At 40.1% G+C, this 22,997-nt stretch overlaps 1 long non-coding RNA gene across 1 annotated transcript in view; it reads left to right on the top strand.

Moving 5' to 3' along the window:
• The first annotated feature begins 1,027 nt into the window (after positions 1-1,027).
• The window catches only part of LOC140706694 (uncharacterized), a 32,208-nt gene continuing 10,238 nt past the window's right edge, over positions 1,028-22,997 (top strand). Inside the window, exon 1 of the long non-coding RNA XR_012086508.2 lies at positions 1,028-1,100. This is a non-coding gene — a long non-coding RNA (uncharacterized LOC140706694). The remainder of the gene's footprint in view (positions 1,101-22,997) is intronic.

Below are 22,997 nucleotides of genomic sequence, written 5' to 3'. Positions count from 1 at the left end.
ACCAATATTCAGGCGGGAGCTTGCATGACTGAATGCTTTGCTTTCTATTTCTATCCCATAGTGTTTTGCTTTGGAGGGGCGGCAGTGGAGGCTGGCCATTGATGGTTTTGTCCAGGAGAAGAAGGCATACATGTCACTTCATTCATTCATTCATTTGCTTGCTCTACCTGTGAGTTAAACTTTCATTCCCCACCCATACTGATTGGTCTGAGTAAAAAGTAGCAGATTCTGCAGCTCCATTTATCTTTGAGGGAAAGAAAGGGGAAAGGAAAGGAAAGAGCTGAGATGCACTTTTAGATCTTCTAATGTCATGTCTCGTTTGGGGTCCTGTCACATGGATTGGGTGGAGCTTGACAGGCAAGGAGCACAGACCACTGTTGCCTTGACAGATAGAAAGTATTGTTCCTGGTGTGTCAAGCTTAGGGCCTCAATAGTAGGGAAAATAGGAGACAGTGAACACCCTCACACCATAACATGAATATGGGATTGCCCATCAAAAGCTGGGAAACCCTGTCTATTGTGATTGGATAGAGCCTTTCATTGCCTAAACTCAATTGCTTTTCAATGGATGTACAGGAAAAAAAGTGATATTCAAAGGGAAGTAAATAAGGCTGCCAAAAAAGGAGGGGGGATTTAAGGCTGGCTTGTTCATCTACACATGCTCCATTAGACTGGACTGAAAGAAGCCTGTTCATACGTAATTTATTTCAAAGGACTAACACTTGCGTACTTTTGGAAACAAGGCATGAAGTTGTGTAAAAATGCCAAGTATTGCTTACTCAGATGGAAAACACAGGAGTATGACAGCATTCCCAACATTTTGTTTGTTTGCTAGTAGTCTTGAAGTTATCCACTATGCTTTATGATGCTCCGTGTATAATCACCCTCAAGAGCTATACCTTCGATGTTATCAAAGTCTGTTGATTTGATCTAATATGTGACCTGGTATGCAATCCCTTTCCCCCTTGTCATTATATTCACCTTCAAAGTTAAAATCATTTCCAATGATACACTTTTTTATTTTCAGCAAAACCAGGTGGATTATGGAGAAATCTAATTTCCAAGTGGAATTTAAAGCAAAGAAGAACGCTTTCAGTAGGGTAAGTTAGTATAGAAGCATAACCATGGACTCAAATCTTTTCTGAGATTCTGTTGAGGCATAACAATCCTTCTTGGGAACACAGCACTCAAAGTCCTAATGAAAAATGCTGAATTCCTCTCAGGCAATGAGGCAGGATTTTTGGAATTGTTAGAGATATGTATTTATTTTCTTTACAGGACCAAAACAAAAGGTCATAGCATCAGTAACAAATACCTGATAACTTCTGCAGTGTATGTATTAAAACTTTACTCCCCTAATAAGGACATAAGCCTTTCCTCTCAGCACAAGGTTTATTTCGTATCTCCCATTTGTGGACATGTTAAGCAGTGCCCTTCACAATAATAGGTGTTCTGCAATGGTTCAACACACCCTTAAGCTTTTGGGAGCATTAGCTTTGACTTAAGTCACACTGAACAGTATTCAGATGTACATCCCCTTCTATCCGAACCCAGTATTATTCTGTGGATAATTATTAGTCTTCATGCCTCAAACCATTCCGACAATCCAGACAGATGTACATGGTTGGCCGTGTATCTTTTTTTTTTTTCACTCTCCAAGTGACAGTGGTTGAAATTTCCAGTGACTGTCACTCACAACCAAAGGCTAGTGCCTTCCATATCCTGGAGGCCACACTCCGGCTGGCGACAGGCTGGTAGCAGCAGTTCACAGAGGCCACAAGACCACAAGCAGAATTAGCCCTTTTAATATAGTCTGCATGGGTTTCACATTCACCTCAGGTTTGGCAAGCTGCTGGTGAATACAGATCTGTGAGGAGCTTCGTGCTGTCGTCTGGTTTCCACTAGGGGCTGCTGTTGAACTTCCAAAGTAAATGGGGTTTTTTTGTGTTTTGTTTTGTTTAAATATATGTAGAAGAATAAACTGACAGATCATTTTGGTGTCGATCAAGTCTTTCTGATGCAATACATGGAATCTTTTGGATGTACAAGTAATAAATACTTCTTTCAGAAATTTTCATACTCTGTATTGCTGTATGTCATATCCCAAGGGAAGGCAATATGTACTAAGATATTAACTGTAGTGTCTAATTTTCTCTTGAAAACTATACTGGGAGGTGGCAAGGCGGAATGTGTCAGAGTTATTTCCCCATGAATAAAGTTTATCTTTCTCAAACAAATGAATGCAGGTTTTAATTAACTTCAAAGTGCCTCCCATGATGTCTTTTTAAAAGTCTAATATAACTAATACTATGATTTAAACTTGCATGATAAAGCCGACAAGCTGTTTTGAAAGGCTTAGCCAGTGTCTTCAGACTTATCTATAATCTGCACCTTATTGTGTTTACAGGAGAAAAAAAACATTGGTCCTTACTTCACTCTCCCCCCCACACACCCCAAAGCTTCCATCAATGTGATTTAATCTTGAAGGTATATTAAGAACTGCCTCCTGGTTTGTGACAGCTTTTTTGTGTTCCTTACAAAAAAAAAAAAACCCAAGTAATGGGTTTGGGTGTTTTTTGTCTTTTTTGTTTTTAAAAAAGAAAGTCTGTGCTTTCAAAATGCAGTAGTGAAATTCATTAAAATGACATCAATGAAGAAGGCTTGAATTTTGAAAGCTGAAGGGAACAGAAATGGCCAGTAGGCTGGCGAACAATGTAATAATACTCAAGGCAAAGTAGCAGCAGTTGTTTTTGACCATTTTTAATTCGTCTTCGAAGCTCGGGGTCTGGTGTTTAATAACTAATGAGGAGTATTGTAAAAATCTGAGAGTTGCTGCCGATCGGATTAAGGCCAACTGACAGCAAGGCAAATGTAGTACATATTGAAGGACTATAGAAAATCAATCGGTAGCAGCTCAAAATACCAATTCATGTTACTGAAAAGAAAGCCACACTCATTACAAAATGTTTGCAGGAAGTATTTAAGAAACAGGTTTTACAATGAAATGCTCAGCAGTTAATATTGGTGGCACAGTGAAAAACAAAACATTCAAGAAACTGGGCTCTGCCAACTGGATTACTTTTTTCCTTTTCTTGGCTTGAAGTGGATTTAGAGGGGTCCATGAATAGTAGCATCTGATGGTGTTTGTAATCATGACAGTAGATAACCTGTCAGCTGTGACTGCTGAAACAGGGGACATATAATTTCATTAAGAATCTTTTAAAGGACCACTTTTATTTACAGTACTATACATATTACAATAATGGGATTTTCAAAAGTCCTCTCAGATACTTTTGGGAGTATAGGTTTCTCCTGCTTTTGATAGAAATTGCTATCCATCTGGTGTGCCCTGTTTTCTAAGGATGAAGTGATCTCAGAGTATCATGCTCAATATATGAAAGCTTCGGAGAGTCAGAAATGTGCATAATTCCTTTATTGCTCCACTTGATTAACTATTATGCTAAATGCCATACAGAATAGTCCCACAGATTTATGAAATCATAATCTAGGTAAAACACAGAAACCCCTTTTCTTGCAGATACTTCCTTTTTTTTTTTTTTTTTTTTTTTTTTTTTTTTGCAAAGCTACATCAGGTCAGAATGCAGAGGCTTTTCCATCATAAGATAAAGAAAATGAGAGCTTCTGATGAGAGAAAATATAAAATGTATGTCTCTCCGGTACTGTTTACATAGCATAGGACAGAAGTGGGAATGAAGGTGTTTGACCGTTTCCTTCTTCTCCTCTGCAGTTTTTTTTTTTTTCTTTTGACTTTTGTAACTTGAATGATGGAAGCATGCTCCTTAAATCAGGCTGGTTTTGGTGTATTCAGGCTGTGCCCAGCCCTTTAATCTGCTTTTTGTGATGTTCCCACATTAACTGTAGTTTCTTTTTCTGACATGTTAACAAGATAAAACCATATTTTTATGGTGCCTGTTGACTGTAATGGCTTATCTGTGTATATTAACAGCTTCTCCATTTGGGGATTTAGCCTTCCTTCTTTACAGTTTGCTTCTTAAAACTGCATATATGTTTGCCAGCAAATTGTTCTAGAGATGGTTTGCATGTGCATTTTCACCACTTTGTGGATGATGAGCATCAAGTGATAACCTGTATGTGTGAACAAGCCTTGCCAGTAGTAATAGGAGAGAAAGAATTTCAGCACTCTTTGTGTTGCCTCAAACACAGTGCGGTCTGGAAGGGGCCAGTCCATATTTGCAAGTAACAAAGTCCTGAATGATCTGTGAACTGACCATTAAAGTGAAGCAAGAAGAATACAATAGTCCAGGTATTGCTAGATATCTTGCCATCAGTAACATCAGGGTACTATTCAAGTAAACTGCACAGTTTTCAATTCTGAAAAACTCTGAACAACTCTACAGATCACCTGGGTTCACTATATTAAACAGGAGGTACAACCATATCTTGTACAGATTTTAGTTATTTCTATATGTACTTCCATATAGCTGACAATGTTGTAGAAGTTCTACATCTGTAGCCACGTGGTAGTACTCCAGATCTCAAAAATAGACTACTATAATGCTCTCTACATAGGGCTGCCTTTGAAAATACCCTGGAAACTTCAGCAGGTCCAAAAAAATGGTAGCTAGACTGATTTCTGAAACCAGTAAATTCAATCATATATTTCCAGTCTTGATACACTTTCATCAATTCACTGTTAGTTTCTGTACTCAAGTGCTGGTTATGACTAGAGATGGAGACAACTCACCGTGTTGGTGAGTTGTCTTCCTTCGTGAGTCGTCAAAAGTTGACAACTCATGAATCACGAAGTTGTCCCCATGAAGCGACGAATAATGAATATATTCATCGATTCTTGGGGGGATATTAACACCCCCCTCTGCCACCGCCACCCCCTGCTGCCACCACCATCCCCCCTGTTGCCACCCTCCCACCAGGCTGCCCTTTGCAAAAATGGCAGCTGCAGCTTCCCTACCGTAAATGAAGCCACAGCCGCCATCTTTGCAAAGGGCAGCCAGTTTCCCTTTTGGGGAAGTATTCATCCCTTCATATTCATGGGGGTCTCTTGAACCCACAAATATCAAGGGACAGATATTTAACGGATCAGCGATTTTTCACGAATATTGCAATCCATTTTTTATTCATCCCCATGTCTAGTTATGACCTAAAAAGCGCTTAATGGTTTAGAACTTTGATAGGTGTTGGAACATCCCTCTCAGAAATTAGCTATCTGTTTCACCCATTTTCTCAGTCCATGTTGCTAAAAGTAGCAACACTGAGCAAGACCAGAAAAGGTGATGGCAAGGGATCGGGCCTTTTCAGCAGTGGCTCCCCGTCTTCGGAATATGTTACCAACTGTGATATGCCAGGGTTCTTCCCTCCTTATGTCTAGGAAATTGGTGAAAACAAAATTATTCAAAGCTGACTTTCACAACTGATTCTCCCTGATGCAGTTAATGTTATTCCCTCTCTTTTTTTGTATGAATGTTAGTCCTATACTGTTAGGCTGCCGCATTGTTGAACGCATTTTGTTAGGTTAGGTTTTGTTGGGTTTAAATTTTAACTTGTAACCTGCCTAGAATACTGATTGCACTAATGGGGTGGTATATAAATCAAATCAAATCAAATCAGTCAATCAATCTGCCTAGAATAGTGATTGCACTAATGGGGTGGTATATAAATCAAATGAAATCAAATCAAATCAAATCAAATCAATCAATCAATCAATCAATCAATCAATCAATCAGTCAGTCAGTCAGTCAGTCAGTCAATACATACATACATACATACATACATACATACATACATACATACATACATACATACATACATACATACTAGTATCTCTATAGCTATGCACTAGCCCAGTCCTATACAGTACTCTTCTAATACTGGAGTTAGTTCTATTGAGTTCAGTGGGGTTTACTCCCACATACAAGGATGTAGGATTGCAGCTTTCCTTTGGTTAATGAACCATGTACAGTAGTTAGTTTCCTGAAACTGGGAACTAAACTGGCTCAACTGTAGTGAAAATTAGCTCTGGAAAACAATGATGAGAATAGGAAAAATAAATCTTCCTTTTTATATCCACCCTTTTGTTTTTTTATTTTGAGGATAGGCACCAATTTAAATTGGTAGGACAGATTCTAATGGTTGAAAACAGCAAAGATTTAAAGAATACTGTATGTTAAGAACAAGAAAATGTTATGGGTCAACTTCATAGCAGAGTAGCAACACTGCGGACTCAGGACAGATGAAGCCAATCCCATAGTCACATAAACACCATAATGCAATGCTTTTGGGAGGGCAGGAGGGATAAACTGAAGATTTCAGGCTTTCTCTCCCCACCCACCCCACCTAACTTGTAACTTTGCATTGAAAGATTCAGAAATTGGAGCCAATTACCATAATATGTGGTGGTTTGGTAGGAGCATGTTCAACATCAGACAGTTAAAAGGTTTTATTGCTATTAGGAGCATGTTAATGCTCTTGATAATGTCTCCGGTTGCTTTGTAATGTCTCTTGTTGAAGTATAGAATTCTTTTATCTTATTACATTATGCAGAAACTTAAATTCAAAAGATATTTGCAGGAACATTTAAAGGAGTGCATCAATCAGTTTCAAAGAAGAGAAAATGTTCTTAGAATAGATTATAAAAGGATAACTGTCAGTTTCCTTTTGGGTGAACAAAGGAAACCACGAAAAAAGCACTTTATTATAAAAGCACAGTGTGCAATTCAATAAATATTCCACATAAATATAAAGGAAAAGAAAGTTCATAATTATCCAATGATTTAAATGTAATTTATGTAATACCTGTAGAAAACACCAAGCCAGAAAAGAAGAAATCTTCTTACCACAGTATTCTTTGCCCTTGGTGAAACTGGCAGTAAGTGATAACTTACATATAATGACTTGAATAAATAACACATAGTTATGTGTATTTGTAATAATACCAGTGATGAATGTAACACTCTCAATAAACCATCTGTGTGAGAAAAAAAAATCTCCCCAACATTTTAATCACATTCTCCATCCTTCCCCCAGATTAAAACTTCCTCTCTTGTTTATTCTTTTGGCTGTTAGGTCCTGATAATGTGAGTGCATTTAAATCCTGAAACTTGTGGACCTTTCATGACAGCATTAGAGCCAAACTAAACAATAGTACATTAAATGTGTCATTGCATTTAACGTGCAGGTTTTCAGGATGCAAATACATAACAGGAAGAGAAGTGCACTGATAAATTATCAGGATCACAGAGGGCATCAACATTAGATTCTTCCACACCTTTCTTCCCCTACCACAGTACTGAAGAAAATCTCTTTTCTGAAGATCATTTTTACTTTGAAAGCACATCATGTGCCCATCTACTAATGGTAAATTTCCTCCCCATGCAATCTCGTTTCTGATTTTTCAGGACTGAAGCAAAGGAGAAAAGGGTTAAATTTATCCTCCATGCCTGCTTGATTCCAGTAATTATCGGACTACAGCCCCTACAGCCCCTTCAACATAAGAATGAACATTGTAAGATGTTTTTAAAAATTCTACTAATATAGATCAGTTAAAGATAAATAAAGCAGAGGCACGTAATCCAGAAAAGCAAACACACACAAATCCACACCGAATCATGCTGAGAAATAGCTCTGGCCTCATACAAATGGGAGTGTCCAGTAACATGGTAGAAAAACTTAAGTATAGTTGCTATTCCAATCCCTCAACAATGCTCAGCATCCATCATCTGAGGTGGCTATTTCACACTGCATGATGGTGAGTCTGCTATTAGCAGGTAGAAATAAATGTTTTCTTTAAAATGGCGGTAGAAGCCTCTGTGCTGCAAGATCAGAAGACCAGCAGTCATAAGATTGCATCCACGCAACGGAGTGAGCTCCTGTCGCTTGTCTCAGCTCCTGCCAACCTAGCAGTTCGAAAGCATGCAAATGCAAGTAGATAAATAGGTACCACCATGGTGGGAAGGTAATGGCGTTCTGTGTCTAGTCGCGCTGGCCACGTGACCATGTCTTCAGACAAATGCTGGCTCTACGGCTTGGAGACGAGGATGAGCACCGCGCCCTAGAGTTGAACACGACTGGACTAAATGTCAAGGGGAACCTTTACCTTTACCTATTGGAGCTACACACAGCTCTATGGGGATGTAGTTCTATAATTTGAGGGCTACCCTAGAGAAAGTGTGCCAAGGGTCATCTGTGGCATTTCCCTCAGAGCAGACCTCTATGGAGAACCATATGTGAATGTCTTCTCAGTTTCAAATGAGGTCTGGTCATGTGAAGCTTTTTTTTTAAGAACTCAAAGAGATAAATCTCTTAGGACGTGGATCTAGTTTCCTAGATCTTGAGCTACTAGCCCAAGTACAAGGGAAAAGGCTACATGGAATAATGGACTCAAGCTATAGGAAGCCAGATTTAGGCTGCAAGTCAGAAAAACCTCTTAACTGTTAGAGCAGTGTGACAATGGGACCAGTTACCTTGAGAGGTAGTGAGTGCTTCAATGCTGGAGGCATTCAAGAGAAAATTGGACAACCGTGTGTCAGATCTGCTTTGATCTGGATTCCTGTACTGAGCAGGGAGTTGGACTTTATGGCCATATACACCCCTTCCATTATTCTGTGATTTCTATCTGAATGAATCCAAATGCATGATAGATGCTGAAGCTACAGAAATCTGGATAAATTGCAAAAATTTTGCTTTGAAGAAAATGTTGGCAGCGATATCCATCCTGGCTGCGATTTATTGCTGGCATTTGTGAATGGAAAGAATTTTGATGCACATACAGAAACGGAGCAATCATTCATTCCAGTGGCAGCCACATGGGCTTTATGGTGTGCGTCACACCAAAGACTGCTGACCAAGGGCATGAAAGCAGTCAGTTGTTAACTGGAGAGAATAGGGCTTAAAAGCCCCCCTGTGCAGAGTTCCCTGAATTTCAGCATGGCAGTGATTAAAATGTATTACTAAAATGGGCAACACTGTCGCTGCCACTGAGTTGTGTCATGCTCTTCGTGCGGCCTGCCATAGCTCTGCTTACTTCTTTCCATGGGCTTTGGAAAAGAGACTGGTCTTTTGGTGTTTCTTTTGATGCTTCCCTCTTTCCAGTGATTCAGTGTGTCTCAGTGCCCGCATTTGTGGACTGTGTACATACATGTGTGTGTGATACCTAGCCTGGTACAGTGGTGCCTCATTAAACGATGAAACCGCTTTATGATGAAGTTTTTACGATCGCAAAAGCGATCGCAAAACAATGCTCCTATGGGGAAAATTCGCTTAACGATGATCGGTTCCCGAAGCAGGGAACCGATTTTTTGCTAAACGATGATTCAGAAACAGCTGATCAGCGGTTCTAAAATGGCCGTGTGCTGTGCAAAATGGCTCCCTGCTGTGTTTTCAGGACGGATTCCCCGCTTTACAGGCAGCGAAAATGGCCACCCCATGGAGGATCTTCACTAGACGGTGAGTTTTCAGCCCATTGGAATGCATTGAACTGGTTTCAATGCATTTCAATGGGCTTTTTCGTTTCACAAGACAATGTTTTCATAAGACAGCCATTTTCGCGGAATGAATTAATATTGTCTTGCGAGGCACCACTGTACCTCATACAGTCTTCAGGGCTGAACAGTTTGCGCATCCTGGGGTATTCCTTGTTGAGTGAGAAAACTGGTTGCCTAAAAAAGCAACGAAAAATCTTATCAGCAGGGAGAGAGAGCTATGGTTGTAGTTTCTGCTAAATTTCTTCCAAGATGCACAGACACCTAAGCACAAGTCCCAGTAAAATGAATGAAGAGTGTGTTGTGGCTGTGTCTGATACAATGTTCCTGCAGTATTTTTCATATGCATTTTGTCCATTTTTTAAAAAGGGGTTTGGGCACAAATCCCGAGAGACTTCAGCATATCCTCTGCTTTTACATTAGAATCAATCAGATTATTAAAAGCATTTCACTTTGTTTGTTCTGTTTTGATCTGCGTGGATTGTGCTGCTGATGTTTTTGAAGAAGCAGCAGAAAAAGAAATTATAAATTTGTAGTGCAGGCCTCGACTTATGTGTTCAGACTCTGAAGCAAGTTCAGTTGAGGTTATTTCCAGGTTGCTGAGTGCAGGATGGAAGCGTTATGAATGTTGCCTGTAATACATATTATGGTACAGATTTTTGCTGAATAAATGTGGCTACCATTTTGTAAAATTTACTGATCTGTTTCCACTACATTAATTCCTGATTTTCATTATATCTAACTGAACATTTGCTGAGATTTGTGTTTACATAATAATATATGAATTTCAGCTAAGTAAAATTAAACAACAAAACATTGTCTACATTTTCTCCCAGACTAACAATGTGCATATGAAATGCTAAGGGGCATAAGTGAGTCCCAGATAAGTAACTTCTCTCTTAATTTGGCCAGGTTATGCCATCAGTCTCTATATAGGTTTTTTTGTATGCATTTTAAAGTATTATTAATTTGTACAAATTCTGAAGTTCTTTTAAATGAAAGTGGCAGTTAACAATTCAGTGGAAACAGTAGTTTGTGTGAAATCTCTTTGATGATCAGTCTTCATGTAACAAGTATATGTGTTAATGTTAAAACTAGATAGCTCTATCTTGTTTTTATCTTGTTTTTCCTGATTTTTCAGAAGGCCTTACAGGAATTCTATGGAATAAAAAGAAGACAAAAAAAAAAAAAAAAACAAAAAACCAAGTTTGATCATGTTTGTTCAGGCATAATTTCCATTAAATTAAGTGGAAATAATTCCAACTTTAAGTACAAATACACTTGCTATATTACATATACAGTGTATCTTCTTTTCTCAACCATTTGTCTCCTCAGCTTGCATTACATTTCAAATCTCTGTTGTCTTTAATCAATTAGTATTCACCCTGAAGAAAAAAATTGATGTGATTTCTTTAAAAAGGGGGGGGGTCATAACTTATTGATACTCCCTCCCTCTCAAGAAAGCAATAATTTACAGCCTGTAAGTTCATGAATTGTACACATCTGTACAGCTTCAGAAAATAAAGGTTGTTACCATGGCAACTGCCACATAGTATGGAACATGCTTCTGAAATTCAGAGCTTCATATTAAGGGCACCCGTCTGTTGCACCCCCTCTCATATTACATGAATTTGTGCCTTGTTCCAATGTTTTTCTATGTAGTGTTTTTAGCATTTGCGTGTATCTTTAATTATAGCTTTTCCTTTGGCTCTTTTGTTCTAAATTAGACTCTTATCACTTGAATTTTGTATTGTGTAATTTTAAAATCAAAGGCGTATAATCACAGAGCTTTAATGATGATGATGAAAGAATATGGAGAACCCAGGAAGAACCTTGCACTCTTGTGAGGGGAGTCTGAGTTTCCTCTGCAAAAAGCCTTCTCTGTTTCTCCCCTCCCTCTCTCCCTCCCTCCCCCTTGCTTTCCTTATATGATTAAAAGCTTTCATTTCCAGCTACTTTCAGGATCCCTTGGCCCACCGTGCATTTACTTGCAAAATCTAAAATGGAGAGTAGCATTGGTATGGGGAATTAGCATATTGTTCTCTGTAAACACATGTCATTTGGAAATACCAGAGCATTAATCATTGATCTGTGATCCTTTTTTTGTGCTCATATTTGTATCATTTATGGTATGTATCCTTGGCTTTTGTGAGTTTGCTGTTTATTTCTAATGCTTATACAATGGTAATGCCTGTATTACTGGGGCAGGTGGTAGTGACTGGATTATGAATTATGCTAAACCTTCAAAGATCTCCTGTTATTCAAGCTGTCTTCCTAGCTAGGCATCTGGACAGCTTTTCCAGGATTTCTCAATCAGAAGATCAATAATAGTGAACAAGCGTCCTAGAAAATGGAAAATGCTCCTATAACGTATAGTCACAAACGAGCATTGTATGTATGATTTCTACACTGGACTCTCAAAGAGGCTTAGTAGAAGTGAGACCTATTAGACCTATGCATGCTGCAGGTAAGTGTCCCAAATCTGTTACTAGCATCTGTAGAGGGTTCCTCAGCAGATATATTGAATCTGAAAGAGTACGCTAAGAATAACTGTAAGATGAAATGCCTTTTGTAGTTCAACAGCATTCAGAGTACAGTAGGTTCTCCATATCTGCAAAATCGGTGTCTCCAGTTTCAGTTGTCCATGGTTTACTGATGCCCTAAATACAACATATACAACATATAAGGGGATGCCTCCTTGTATGTCATATATAGGGTTTGCTATTATCTGCAGTTCCAGGAATTCAAGGTAAATAATGGAATGGATCCACTGCAGATGTGGGGGCCTACTGTATTCCAGAGATGGAAGACATTTGATTTTTGGACTACAACTTTAGTTACCATGGCTGCTGGCTATGTCAGCTTAGTATTCTGTAAGCAATCGATCGATCGATCAATAGATAGATAGATAGACTTACTTGTTTCTGTGAGATTCATAGTGTAGCCCTGTTATATGAAATTACACTGTCTTGGCTCTTTAGCTCCACGATAGGTATGTCACACTGCAATGGAAACCCATTCCCACACACTGTGCATCAAGAAAAATTTAACAAGTAATAACTCACTTGATGGAACCATGGACAATCTTTGTGGCAAATGGCTGCCAGGGTAAGCACCAGCAAAACAGCCTAGCTAAGCTTTTGATTTTGGAGCTAATTGGCAGGAATGCAAGGGGCAATAATGTTTCATGATGCTTCAACTATGTGTGCATGTGTGTGCATGACATATAAAGACACATGCAAATGTATTTTTAGTTGTTCACCATTAAAAAGCAGGCTTTGTGAGAAGTATCATTTATAGACTTGAATTCTTCCAAGTCCCTCTTAAAATTATTAGTCTCTGCCTCTCAATTGCAGTTTTTATGCTTTGGTTTTGAGATTCAGGTTTTTTTGGGGGGGTCACCCATATTTAAACATCAGGGCACAATCTAGCCTCAAATTGGATTTTGGTTCTAGTAGTTATGCAACCCTGTTAATTTAAAGTACTATTTTAAAAATTGTGTACTCATCTTATACATACATACATACATACATACATACATACATACATACATACATACATACATACATACATACATACATATATATATATATATATATATATATATATATATATATATATATATATATATATAGAGAGAGAGAGAGAGAGAGAGAGAGAGAGAGAGAGAGAGAGATAAAATCAGTATATATATTTTATATATTTATATATATATAAAATTTTATATATATATATATAAAAGATGAGTACACAATTTTTAAAATAGTACTTTAACTTAACAGGGTTGCATAACTCCTAGAACCAAAATATATAAAAGATGAGTACACAATTTTTAAAATAGTACTTTGAATATATATATATTTCCCTCAATTTTCTGCTTTTAATGGAGTAAAACTGGGAGAGTTCTTATCCATATAAATGGAAAAATACTTGCTCCCCTCTCTCAAATAGTTTCTGTTTTCCTCCTCTGATTTATATCCCTGGATCCTGGCTAGATATCAGATGAGGGATGTGTAGCCGGCATAGGTTAGGCATCTTTCAGTCTCAAGAGACTATGGTAATGTGCTCTGTATGGAGGACTTGGAACAGCATCTAGTGTGGCTGAGAAAGCCAATTCAAGAGTGACAATCCCATCCACACTGATGAAAAATGCAATCTGTCCCCTGTCCAGCTCCCTGATTGTGTTGCTTTCATGACTGCCTCTTTGCCTCGACCTGCTGGGCAAGGGTCTCTTCAAATTGGGAGAGGCCGTGATGCAGCGCTTGCCTCCAGGCTGAATGTTCAGATGTCAGGGTTTCCCATCTGTTGAGGTCTATTCCTAAGGCCTTCAGATCCTGCTTGCAGATGTCCTTGTATCGCAGTTGTGGCCTCCCTCTGTGGCAATTTCCCTGCACTAATTCTCCATACAGGAGATCCTTTGGAATCCGACCATCAGCCATTCTCACAACATACCCAAGCCAACGTAGACGATACTGTTTCAGCAATGTATACATGCTAAAAATTGCAGCTCGTTCTAGGACTACTCTATTTGGAACTTTGTCCTGCCAGGTGATACCAAAAATGCGTTGGAGGCAATGCATATGGAAGGTGTTCAGCTTCCTCTCCTGCTGTGCACACAGGGTCCAGGACTCACTGCAGTACAGGAGTATGTTCAGGACACAGGCTTTATAGATCTGGATCTTGGTATATGTTGTCAGCTTCTTAGTGAGCCATACTCTCTTTGTGAGTCTAGAGAACATGGTAGCTGCTTTGCCAATGCGTTTATCCAGCTCGATATCTAGAGAGAAAGTGTGAGAGATTGTTGAGCCAAGGTACACAAAGTCATGAACAATCTCCAATTCTTGTGTGGAGATGGTAATAGAGGGAGGTGAGTCCACACCCTGGCCCATGACTTGTGTTTTCTTCAGTCTGATTGTTAGTCCAAAGTCTTGGCAGGCCTTGCTGAAACGATTCATGAGTTGTTGGAGGTCTCCAGCAGAGTGGGCAACACTCTCCGTAACTTTATACATAGATAAAGGCGAAGGAATCCAAGGCCGCTTTTATTTCTGCTAAGGTTGGTTCGCTGTCCAGCTCTTCCAAGACAGGCAGGCACTCAATGTTATTTAATGCTTCTTCGGTTACTACATTCTCTCTGATATATAGCTCAGAGTAGTGCTGTATCCAGCGGTTCATTTGCTGTGCTCGGTCCTGGATGATCACACCTGTAGCAGACTTCAAGGGAGCAGATTTCTTCTGTATTGGACCTAAAGCCTGCTTGATGCCGTCATAACTCAATTGTAAACTACTCAGAGAGTGCTTTAAGTGTGGTATATAAGCAGAACACTTTATTTTCCATATTACAAATAGGCAACATTTCACCCTACCCATCAGTCAAGATTTTTAGGACAGAGGAAGAAAAGTTGCTTCAGCTGAAATTACCCTTCTGTTCAGTAGTTAAAAGGACAGAAGATCTGCTCTGCTTCGGGTCAACTTAATTACATTTCCATTGGCTTTTCTACTGAGTGTGTTGTCTGCCATCAAGTCAGAATTGACTTCTAGTGATCCTACTAGGGCTTTCAAGATGTGAAATATTTTAAGGAGTGGCTTTACCAGTTCCACTCCCCCAGTGAGTTTCCACGGCCAAGTGGGGATTCAGATCCTGTTCCCCAGAGTACTAATCCATCCATCTATCCACTACACCGCAGTGGGTCTTTCTATTAGGTTTATGTAGTTGTTTGCTCAAAATAGGACATGCTAATTGAATAAGAGACCAGTGAGAAAAGGAGACTGGAGCTCCTCTTATGTCTTCACAGGAAAACAGGAATTATTGGCACATGACGACTGTACACTGCATAGGACCAGTCTCTGACACAGTTTAATAGTGGAACTAACACTCTTACCATTCCCTGCAAAGATTCTGACTTTCCTAAGTCAAGGTGTTAACTTCTAAAATTAGTTCTGAAAGAAGCCCAAGGCCTGTCAAAGTTTAAAAAGGTCAAACCAGGAGCTGCAGAAAATAATGAAGTGTTTACATGGACTTTTTTAGTTTTACATGCAGCAGAGTGACACTGAAAATTGGAAAGAATTGTAATTGGCAAAGAGAAAGGACTTTCTCAGCAACTCTGACCTATAACATTATCCTCTCTCATAGCCAACCTCACCTCCAAATTAATACCTATTGTTGTAGACCCATCTTTAGATATCTCTCTTTTCATCTTATGCTTTGGCAAACCAAGCACTGTTTGTGATGAACTTAAAAATCAAGTCCACATCCCAGTGGAAGCAGATGAATCCACCCAGACTGCCTTGCCCTTGTGACAATGTTGTATCACAATATATGGTCCCCCCAGGGGTATAATCTGGTGGTTTTGAGAGGAAATGGCCCCAGAGTGACTAGAGGTGTTAGCCACTGTGTTCCCATATCAAAAAAAATAAGATAAATAAAATAAAAATAATTTTTAAAAATCATAAAATATTCAGTTTTTCTTAAGATTGCGTTTTTTTGTTTCTCATTCCTCCCCAAATGATTAAAAAAATCCTAGTAGATATTTAATTACAGTAATAATTTAAATGACTAAGAACTGTGTTTCTACAGCATTTTGAAAAGTGTGAAATCTCCTGTAAAACTAAGCTCCAATCCACAAACCAGGTCATCTGGGAATTTCCATTACAAGTTCCACAGGAACCCTTAACACTACTTTCCTCTCCACTTAACTGCCTGCGACTTCATTCATATTTGAATGTTCGCCTCTTGATGACTGGAATTATTCACAGATGACGTGTGTATAAAATGGACCATCTTAGTAACAGAAGAGAGAGAACTAGCATAGCACTGCGTGTCACCTCAAATGCACTACTTCCCAGCTAAGTCAATTTACATATACAGCTGCCAATCATCAAGCGCTGAGTAATCAAGGGAAGGGAAACCATTATGTGAGTGCAGTGTGAACCAAATTTAAATAACTGTCACTTAAATGTATTCTTTGGCGCCACTGGAAAATAGCACAGTTGATGCATATGTGATATAATAGTGGCAGTGTTAGCTAGGATGGTTCACTCATATGTACAAGCCATTATTCATAAAATTATTGTCCATGATGACTTTCTCTCTCTACTCGGATCTCCTGTCCAAAAGTCTGCAAGCCTAGAATGTCTGTGATTGGCATTAGAGACTCAAGGCAAGAGTGTGGTTTTGTTCATGTACTGTCTATTGTGTACCCTTGGACTGTGTTATAGAAGGGTGGCTTTGGTTGGCTTCTACTAAAAATTCCCAAGGCTGGCAAGGTGAAGAATTGTTTATTAACTTCCTGCAGGAAGCAATAACTAAGCCTCTTCTCTCTTGATTCCTCCCCCCTAGTCTTTCCCATTTACTACTGAATCAGAAATTCTCTCTTACATATCCCACAGTCTGCCAGTTTTCTTGATGAAGGTAGAAGAGATGGTCTCATACATGGTGGTGAAGATCTCCAGGCTTTTGTATATGAGGTATTTTGACACTCATGGTGGAGCAACCTGGACTGAACAGATTGGGGTTTCATAAGTACCATAGATCTCCTGCAAATTACCGTATATCAGGTCAGATCCATGTGACTGGGCATATTGTTGTTTTGTAAGGGATTGGGAAAATATATGCAAATAGCAGGGCGGGAAATGAAGCTCTTGTTATGGATGAATCATTATCTGATTAATGTTAGCCTATATTCTGCTTTCAGATCACAGAAGTGAATAAGGACCAGGTTTAATAATTCATACTTAAAGGCTTATGGATCTGGATCAGCAGTTCTTAACCTTTTCTTTGCCATGGACTTCCTTTAAATATCTTTTCTTGCTGCAGACCACCAAGACTTAACTCAAGATTTAAAACCCTAAAGTGCACCAAATATTTGTTTAGAGTTTCTCATGAAGGGCCTTCAAATCAATATTTTGTTTTACGTTTCCTTTCCTTTCCTTCCCTCCCTCCCTTCCTTAATTGCAAAAGACCATAACATTTCTTCAAGCCTTTGTGACCCCCTGTGAGGATATTGTGTCCCACCTGGAGTCTGCGGACCACAGGTTAAGAACCTAAGGATCTAGATGGTTTCCTGATATCTTTGGGGAAGGCTTGTCAGATAAGCACCATTTAGAGATGAGCACAAAGCTGCTGAACGGGTTTGCCCTTCGGATGAACAGTTTTTGGGTGCTTCCTCCAGAAGGTGCTCCTTCAAAGGCACCACCTAGAAGAAGCAGGGAAGGGAAGCTGAGATACTGCCTCTGAGTGGGTGCCCATCAGAAGAAGCAGGGCTGGGAAGCGGGAAACACCTGCTCATCCAAAGGACAAACTGGCACGAACTGCTAACCTGATGGTGCATGCCCTTCTCTAGTACCATGACATTATCTGAGATCCTAGGACCAAACCTGAAGTCAGAGAGTGGGCGCTTGCCAAAAGTTTTAGGAGTGGCCTTGTGAGGTCACAAAGGCAGGACAGGTATAGGTTAGGAGGAATGCAAGCACCACATACAAAGAGACAACTTCACACTGAGCCAGTGAGACCTGCGGCCACCTGGGAATAGGTAAAGATGTACGTGCAGGTCTTAAAGCACTTCACACACACACACACACACACACACACAAAACAAGCTTCCACCTTCTCTGGCATCATACACCCTGAGATTTGTTTCCCTGACTAGAGATACAGAGAAACACAGAAATTCCCCAGCATTTCACCACATGCCCTGAGACCTGGTAATCCTGCTTTCTATAGATGTGGACAATGGTTTAACCAAAGCTGTGGTCTCTGTATATAGCAAGAAGATATGTTACTCCGTGGGTTTGATCTCTCCCAAATGTTATGTCATGATGTCATATTTTTCTCCCTGGTATTGTGAGGCACTAAGGACAATGAAACACTTGGGTTAAAAAAGAGCAAGTGGCAACAGGCTCAGACAACAAGAAGTCAACAGGCAATAAACACACATACCCATGGCAGTGATAAAAGCTTACCTCAGAAGCAACATCAGCATCACCACCAGTCCATCTGTACAATGTCCACTAGTAGACTGATGAAGGGTCTTCTTTGCTCAGGTCCAGAGGTCAACTGGTGTATTTTGACATCACCAAGACATTGTTCATTGAGTTGGGCAGTTGGTTTACATTGTGGAGGTTGTGGTCCCAGGTGCCTAAACCAGTGGTTCTTAACCTTTGTTACTTGGATGTTTTTGAACTGCAACTCCCAGAAACCCTAGCCAGCACAGTTGGTGGTGAAGGCTTCTGGGAGTTGCAGTCCAAAACTCCTGAGTAACCCAAGGTTAAGAACCAGTGGCCTAAACCGCTGAGCTATCCTTCAACTTGCTTCCACATAATGACATGGAGAAGAGAGGACAATGATAGGAGTGAAGGAAGATGCAGGAAGAACCAATGGTTGGCAGGTTGCTATACTCAGGTGCCAGGCAGAGCAACAGTATACAGTAGTTGAAAAATGAACTCTTAGCCCTTTGTTTAATATTATGTCTTTTCCAGTGGAATCACTGCATCTCATTCAAAACAGGATGTCCCATCATGATATTTTTCAGGGTCTCTAAATGCAGTTGTGAAGGACTTCCAGTGGCATTTGGGGCTTTGTGTTGGACTCTTCTCTGTATCCTTGACAATACTGTAACAAATAATAATGAGAAGGGGACTATTAAACCTTTACTCATGTGCAAAGCAGTACTTGGGAGGGGGCAGATGGATGTGGTAGAAAGATGAATAGCAAGGGAGTCCATTGCTAGAGGATGGTCTCTGTGAAAGAAGAGGTAGCACTGTATCATTAGCAAAGCTCACAATCATTTATTTTTCTTTCAAAACTCCTGAGGAAATATAGGGCCTAAAATTGCAGAAAGATTATTGCCTATAAAAATGAAATTCTCATCTCAGGTATTACTGAAAGGGGGCAGGGAAACAACCTTTAACAATTCTACTTCTCAACCTCCTTTATTTTTTATTTTATTTTATTTTATTGTTAGTGGTCCTTTGATAGCATTAGCAAAATTTTAAGAGCTCCTCATTTCAGCTTCTATTCATATCCAGTGCATACTGGATTTTAAAATGTAATTTGGACAAAAAAAGAGGTGTTGCTAAGCAACAGCCTCATTCAAGTTGGTGTCTCAGTTATAATTTGGGGGCCATCTTAAGGAACTTATCTGTGTTCAAAAGTTGGGGAAGAAAAAAGGATTGTTCTTCATAAAACGAAGTATTTATCAAGAAAAGTATACTACACATGAGCCATGGGTAGTTTATGATATTTGATCCAGGCCTGATTTTAATATTAGGGCAAATATGTAAATTCAACATGGTTAAAGATTTGCCTTATGCTCATTTTGAAGGCTTCATGCAGAATGGATCCACTTTTTGTTCCTTACAAAGACATCTGTACAATTTCTCTAATGTGGTACACACAATTAATGTTTTTCAACATTCAGCAGCTCATTGCTCAGCAACAACTCATTTGAAAGGTTATAGTGAAGCATAGCTCCTGTCTTCGCCGAGGGATCAAACACGATCGTTTTCCATCCAGAAGTCTCAAAGCTTGCTCTTTATTGAGTTTTCTTCCCTAGAACTTAGCTGCCTTTTTGGGAAACTCCCCTCTCTTAAATGGGGCAATCTAAAATGTTTACTACCAGATTTGAGATGATTCCTATACTGTCACTGACTATAGGTGTGTACATGCTTCTACAGGTGAAAAGGGAAACGGGAATATAGTTGTCGGAAGATGAGGCATTGTGAAGGAGAGGTGTTGGTTGTTTTTGTGGTAAAATTTGGTGATGCATAGAGCAACCCTACAGAGATTTGATGGAGAAGGGGAGAATAATAGCAGAGGACATGCCAGCTTCTAAGTACTACTGAGCTTGCACCAGCCAGTATGTAAAAGCTGTGTGGGAAGGAGTTTATCTTCATTTTTTCCTTCTCCACATATACCCTTTTGAAAGTTCGCCTTCCATAGTTTTCTCCAAGGCTGTCATAGTTTCTTTGGGTCTGTCCGGATAGGGGTATTTGGCACAGTCTGTTTCATAGTTACAGTGCTGCCTCGCTAGACACTTACCCCGCATGACAGGTTTTTTTGCTAGACATTGACATTTTGTAATCGCTATAGCGATTCGCTAAACAGTGATTCCTATGGGGGAATTCCGCTGGACAATGTTTAGTCCCTGCTTCGCAAACTGATTTTCGCTAGATAACGATTTTGACAGCTCCCTCCGCACTCGCAAAACGGGTGTTTTCGGGATCTAAGCTTCGCAAGACAGCGATTTAAACAGCTGATTGGCAGTTCGCAAAGCGCCTTTCCTATGGCCAATCTTCGCTAGACAACGATGATTCTTCCCCACTGGAACGCATTAAACAGGTTTCAATGCATTCCAATGAGGAAATGCTTTTCGCTAGACAATGATTTCGCTAAACAGTGATTTCAGTGGAACGGATTATCATCGTCTAGCGAGGCGCCACTGTAAAATGTTCTTATATTCAGTGTGATCTATTTTATCTCTCACTTGAGCGATCCTTCTGTTCACACTGGAGAGGTTTATTCTCCTGTGAGAAGGGTCTACACAGGTCTTTTAATTGCTGGTTTACTCACAAGCAGGTTAACCTAGTTTACCCAGTTTACTCATGTGTAGGTTTGCCTGGTTTACTTGCGAGTGAGGAAGCAGCAGGGGCAGGGGTGAAGAATAGCAGCAGCACAAGGAGAAAAGGTTGGGGTAAAGACTGGGGAGTGGAAGGGAGGTAATTCCCACTTCCCCCCAACATTCACCTCTGCTGGGGTTGCGCTGCCTTGTGGTGGCAGAGCCCATGGGGTCAACATAGGTCCTTTCCACACCTTTTCCTGTGGGCCATAGTGACTTTTTTGGCTGGTTAAATAGAGTAAGTGGCATAATGATACAGAAATACATCAACTGAGCATGATATTAGAATTGCACTGCATCAGTTAAAAACGGAGATGAAAATAAAGGAGGGGCTTTCTCTGTCATCCTTTTTAATGTCACATCCCACCTAATACATCACAGGGTTGTCTCTTCCATTGAGGCTGCCGATAGCTACATTTGGGTGTGCCCTAGCTATCCACATGGACTACACAATGGGATGAACAGGAGTATGCTGAATCAGACCAAACGAACAAACAAACAAAACACACACACACAGAAGCACCTAGTGTTCTGTCAGAAAGGATGGGCTGATCTAACATGTGCAGACACCATGATTTGTTTCAAACCAAACCATACCAACAGCAATCGATATACCTATCTGGACAGACCCTTTAACTACTTCGGCTGTTGTCATTTCAACTTGTATACCGCCCCATAATGCTAGAGCACTCTCTGGGGGGGGGGGGGGTTTGCAACATAATTATGCAAGCAAGACTTTGCCCTCCAGTGAGCTGGATATTTATTTTACCAGCCCCAGGAGGATGGAAGCCTGAGCCAGCCCTGAGCCAGCTACCTAAGTCCACTGTGATTGAACTCAGGTCATGAACAGAAGCTGGACTGCAGCACTGCGGTGTAACTACTGCGCCATGGGACTCGTGTGTGGGATGTCTTTCGAATGGGATAGGTTTGGATCCTAGGCACAGGGACAGCTCCCAGCCATCCACCCCATCAGGCTCTCTTTCAGCCTTGACCATTATCAGAACAGCATGGAGTGAGTGTGAAAGACCTTTCCATTGCTATAACTAGGAGGCCTCTGATGTCAGATTTCCTTGATCACAGTTGAACTGCATGATATCCAGCGGTGTTTCTGCTGCCTCTTTAGGAGTTTATGACTGGTTCTTTACTGATACAGTTTACATAATTTATGGAATAATATGCCAGTATTGATGTTTTCCAATATATTAATGGAAATATCAAGGATTTTGCACTTTCTCATAGAAGGTACTGGGAGTGTCTGTGACCTTTATGGACTGGTAAACATTTTCAGGCAGGCTTTTAAGCCGTGAGTGGGGATCTAGGGAACACCCCATTTGTGAAGTTTAGATAATTTAAAATGTTTTCTAAAAATATTTTAAAAATTGTTTTTAATCTGGATCAATCTTTAATTGTTTTTAATATATAGTTTTGTCTAGAACTTTAACTTATTATTGTACAATTTCATTTGTTTTGAGTAGAGATAGGGATAAACGAATACGAATATCCCCATCCCAGCTGCATCTAATGAGAGTCCAGCCCCAGAAATTGGCCCATCCACTCACACATAGCCACGCTGTCAGTGTCCCATTCTTTTCACCAGTCACAGAAGTAGCTCCTCCTTCTCTCTGCTCAGCTGGCCACTCGGCAGCCATGTGGGGATATTTGTCCTCCCGCCCCCTGCCTGGAGTGGCCAGCCAAGCAGGGGGATGGCAGAGCTACTTCCGCGATTGGCAGGAAAGTGGGACGCTGGTGGCGTGGCAACGTGTGAATAGACGAGCCAGTTCTGAGGATCGGACCTGTATTAGGTGCAGCTGGGATGGGGATATTTGTATTTGTTTATGAATACGAATATCTCCATCTCTAATTGTGAGCCACCTTGGGTGCCCTATGGACAGAAAGGCAGCATATGAAT

Source organism: Pogona vitticeps, chromosome 4 (genome assembly GCF_051106095.1).
Source record: "Pogona vitticeps strain Pit_001003342236 chromosome 4, PviZW2.1, whole genome shotgun sequence".
NCBI lineage: Eukaryota > Metazoa > Chordata > Lepidosauria > Squamata > Agamidae > Pogona > Pogona vitticeps.
Note: the sequence above shows the minus strand (reverse complement) of the source record. Positions and strands in the feature narration are given on the sequence as shown.